We start from the raw sequence: 5,178 nt of genomic DNA on the forward strand, positions 1-5,178 counted from the left end.
ATCAATATGTTGTGTACTATCGGTCGAGCTGGTAAAGTTGCTTTGCCAAGACGGATTGGTTGCCATGCATTCTCCTTTGCGTATTAGCAAAGAGAGAATTTCTACGCGGAAGGAAAAGATCGGGAACAAGAAAAGTAGCAATAATTGCAAAATTCACTCTATCTTCCTCTTGTAGGGGGATTGTAGTGTTGATACAAAGAAATTGGAGATAGATTGTCTAAAGGGAAATACAGACAATTATTTGTTCCTAGAAATAGATAACAAAAATTTGAGACGTAAGAACAATTATGGTGGAAAAAAAGTGATGTGTGGTATGATAGAGAGCATATGTGTGAGGGAAATTTCCCGACCATCCTTGATTTTTTGTCACAGGATGTGCTAGTTTTGGGGGATTTGGTTGTTGATAATTGCAGAGTTGCAAATCCGGTGTCCGATACTAAACAAAATTTAGATATTGTGGATGGTCCTTTCTTTTAGAGTATGCAATCGCGTACCATATTTTTATAGAAGGCAGAAAAAGATTTACAAGAGTCCTCCCCATGATGTGAACATCTTCGTAGGTACACCCACACCAAAAGTCCTAATTAACCTACTCTCTCAGATATTGTGGATGCTCCTGATGTTTAAGAAAAACAATCACAGAGACTCGGCCATCCAGGGGGCTGGGCTATACTAGAGGAGTATTTCATAATTCACTTTCTAGCTCTTTTTGTTGTATAAATAACCTCCTCTTACCCTAGATTAGGGTCGAGGGTGAGCTCTCTGTAGAATTAGGGTTCCCTGTGCAACGCCAGCGAGCCTTGAGGTAGAAATGGAAGTGAATTTTGGTAGATTCAGAGGGCCTGGAAGATTCAATAGTGGTGGTAGAGATAATTTTTAGTACCGTAGAAAGGAGTATGAGGGTGACAGATTCAGAGATGACAACCCTCGGGAGGGAGGATTGATAATGGCTTTAGGGCTGGTGAGATGAATATGAATAAGAATTTTCATGATCTGAGGGGTCCCAATCCTTCCGGCGGAAGTGCTGACGTTGGAGGTTCCAGTTTGTTGATCATAGGAAAGGCTTTGAGGGAAGCTTTTTGCAGCAAGGAGATAAGGTAATTCCTGGACCACCCGATCAGATCAATAGTAACTTTGCTCGTGATCAAATTCAACAACAACAACGGTTTGGGGCACTACTGGCTCAGCTGAAAGCAGTCATCAACTGAATGCTCCTGCTTTGGCCAGTTTCTCCAATCCTGGTGGCCAAGGGCTCAAAAGTGGTAGTGATTTGAAGAAAGCAATGAGTAGTGGTGACAGTATTGCTGGGGGTGCGCCTGGTAATTAGAACAAAGGAACTTATCATGGAATCATAAATCAAAGGGCATTCTTTGGATTCTGATAAATTTGGTGGTAGATCTGGGCAAGATGGTGGAAAATGGGATCGGGAATTTGGGATATAAGCATGTGTGTGCCACCTTTGTGAGGACTAAAACCGTACTTATCTACTAGCAGGAGCCGAGGCACCAGGATTCTCCTCCCCACCATCGGCCGCTGGAGCAGTAGGTGGAGGGGAGACGAATTCACAGGCTCACCGACGGAGATCTAGGAGAAAAGGCTTTCCCTAGTCGCAGGGAAAGGAAAAGACGTTGTATAGAAGTAAACAGGCTCACCGATAGAGATCAAGGAGAAAAGGCTTCCCTAGTCGCAGGGAAAGGAAAAGACGTTGTATAGAAGTAAATACCATAAATGTGCGTAAGCCAAATCCTATACTACCACTATTATCAATAACTCATAGTGAAGCTAGATGATGCATGCATGGACAGACGCACACAAGAAGCAAGCCAAAGCAACGAGAACAACTCCAAATCAACATGATGCAAGCCCAAATCAACGAGATGCAAGCCAAGAGAAGGAAATTTAAATAGCTTGATACATCTCCAACGTATCTATAATTTTTTATTTTTCCATGCTATTATATTATCTCTTTTGGATGTTTAATGGGCTTTACTAAGCACTTTTATATTATTTTTTGGACTAACCTATTAACCGAAGGCCCAGTGCAAATTGCTGTTTTTTTGCCTATCTTAGTGTTTCGCAGAAAAGGAATATCAAACGGAGTCCAAACGGAATGAAACCTTCGCGAGAGTTATTTTTGAAACAAACGTGATCCAGACGACTTCGAATGGACGTTAAGAAAGAAGCAAGGAGGCCACGAGGCAGGGAGGCGCGCCTCCCACCCTCGTGAGCCCCTCGCAGCTCCACCGACCTACTTCTTCCTCCTATATATACCCATATACCCCGAAAACATCCAGGAGCACCACGAAACCCTATTTCCACCGCCGCAACCTTCTGTACCCGTGAGATCCCATCTTGGGGCCTTTTCCGGCGCTCCGCCGGAGGGGGAATCGATCACGGAGGGCTTCTACATCAACACCATAGCCTCTCTGATGATGTGTGAGTAGTTTACCATAGACCTTCGGGTCCATAGTTATTAGCTAGATGGCTTCTTCTCTCTCTTTGAATCTCAATACAAAGTTCTCCTCGATCTTCTTGGATATCTATTCGATGTAATTATTTTTGTGGTGTGTTTGTCGAGATCCGATGAATTGTGGGTTTATGATCAAGATTATCTATGAACAATATTTGAATCTCCTCTGAATTCTTTTATGTATGATTTGTTATCTTTGCAAGTCTCTTCGAATTATCAGTTTGGTTTGGCCTACTAGATTGATCTTTCTTGCAATGGGAGAAGTGCTTAGCTTTGGGTTCAATCTTGCGGTGTCCTTTCCCAGTGACAGCAGGGGCAGCAAGGCACGTATTGTATTGTTGCCATCGAGGGTAAAAAGATGGGGTTTATATCATATTGCTTGAGTTTATCCCTCTACATCATGTCATCTTGCCTAATGCGTTACTCTGTTCTTATGAACTTAATACTCTAGATGCATGCTGGATAGCGGTCGATGTGTGGAGTAATAGTAGTAGATGCGGAATCGTTTCGGTCTACTTGTTGCGGACGTGATGCCTATATACATGATCATGCCTAGATATTCTCATAATTATGCACTTTTCTATCAATTGCTCGACAGTAATTTGTTCACCCACCGTAATACTTATGCTATCTTGAGAGAAGCCACTAGTGAAACCTATGGCCCCCGGGTCTATTTTCCATCATATAAGTTTCCAATCTATTTTATTTTGCAATCTTTACTTTCCAATCTATATCATAAAATACCAAAAATATTTATCTTATTATCTCTATCAGATCTCACTTTTGCAAGTGGCCATGAAGGGATTGACAACCCCTTTATCGCATTGGTTGCAAGGTTCTTATTTGTTTGTGTAGGTACGAGGCAACTTGTGGGTGTAGTCTCCTACTGGATTGATACCTTGGTTCTCAAAAACTGAGGGAAATACTTACGCTACTTTGCTGCATCACCCTTTCCTCTTCAAGGGAAAATCAACGCATGCTCAAGAGGTAGCAAGAAGGATTTCTGGCGCCGTTGCCGGGGAGGCTTACACCAAGTCAAGTCAAGATTTGATCTCCCGCCAACGTGCGATTTCTAGCGCCGTTGCCGGGGAGATCTACGCCAAGTCAAGTCAAGTCAAGACATACCAAGTACCCATCACAAACTCTTATCCCTCGCATTACATTATTTGTCATTTGCCTCTCGTTTTCCTCTCCCCCACTCCACCCTTGCCGTTTTATTCGCCCTCTTTTTCGTTCATCTCTTTTCGCTTGCTTCTTGTGTGCTTGTGTGTTGGATTGTTTGTCACGATGGCTCAAGACAATACCAAATTGTGTGAATTTTCCAATACCAACAACAATGATTTCCTTAGCACTCCAATTGCTCCTCTTACCGATGCTGAATCTTGTGAAATTAATGCTGCTTTATTGAATCTTGTCATGAAAGATCAATTCTCTGGCCTTCCTAGTGAAGATGCCGCTACCCATCTAAACAACTTTGTTGATTTGTGTGATATGCAAAAGAAGAAAGATGTGGATAATGATATTGTTAAATTGAAGCTATTTCCGTTTTCGTTGAGAGATCGCGCTAAAACTTGGTTTTTGTCTTTGCCTAAAAATAGTATTGATTCTTGGAATAAGTGCAAAGATGCTTTTATCTCTAAGTATTTTCCTCCCGCTAAGATCATCTCTCTTAGAAACGATATTATGAATTTTAAGCAACTTGATCATGAGCATGTTGCACAATCTTGGGAGAGGATGAAATTAATGATACGTAATTGCCCTACACATGGTTTGAATTTATGGATGATTATACAAAAAAAATATGCCGGATTGAATTTTGCTTCTAGAAATCTTTTAGATTCAGCCGCGGGAGGCATTTTTATGGAAATCACTTTAGGAGAAGCTACTATACTCCTAGATAATATTATGGTTAATTATTCTCAATGGCACACCGAAAGATCTACTAGTAAAAAGGTTCATGCGATAGAAGAGATTAATGTTTTGAGTGGAAAGATGGATGAACTTATGAAGTTGTTTGCTAATAAGAGTGCTCCTATTGATCCTAATGATATGCCTTTGTCTACTTTGATTGAGAATAATAATGAATCTATGGATTTGAATTTTCTTGGTAGGACAATTTTGGTAATAACACTTATAGAGGAAACGTTAATCCTAGGCCGTATCCTAGTAATTCCTCTAATAATTATGGTAATTCCTACAACAACTCTTATGAAAAATTTAATAAGATGCCCTCTGATTTTGAGACTAGTGTTAAAGAGTTTATGATATCTGAAAAGAATTTCAATGCTTTGCTTGAAGAAAAATTGCCTAAGATTGATGAGTTGGCTAGGAACGTGGATAGAATTTCTCTTGATGTTGATTCTTTGAAACTTAGATCTATTCCACCTAAGCATGATATCAATGAGTCTCTCAAAGCCATGAGAATTTCCATTGATGAGTGCAAAGAAAGAACCGCTAGGGTGCGTGCTAAGAAAGATTGCTTTGTAAAAGCGTGTTCTTCCAGTTTTCATGATAATAGGGATGAACATCTAAAAGTGATTGATGTGTCTCCTATTAAATCTTTGTTTTGCAACATGAATCTTGATAATGATGGGACTAGAGATGAGTCAACTTTAGTTAAAAGGCATCCCAATGATTCGGAGTTTTTAGATCTTGATGCAAAATTTGGTAAAAGTGGGATTGAAGAGGTCAAAACTTTACATAGCAAT

Source organism: Triticum aestivum, chromosome 5D (genome assembly GCF_018294505.1).
Source record: "Triticum aestivum cultivar Chinese Spring chromosome 5D, IWGSC CS RefSeq v2.1, whole genome shotgun sequence".
Taxonomy (NCBI): domain Eukaryota; kingdom Viridiplantae; phylum Streptophyta; class Magnoliopsida; order Poales; family Poaceae; genus Triticum; species Triticum aestivum.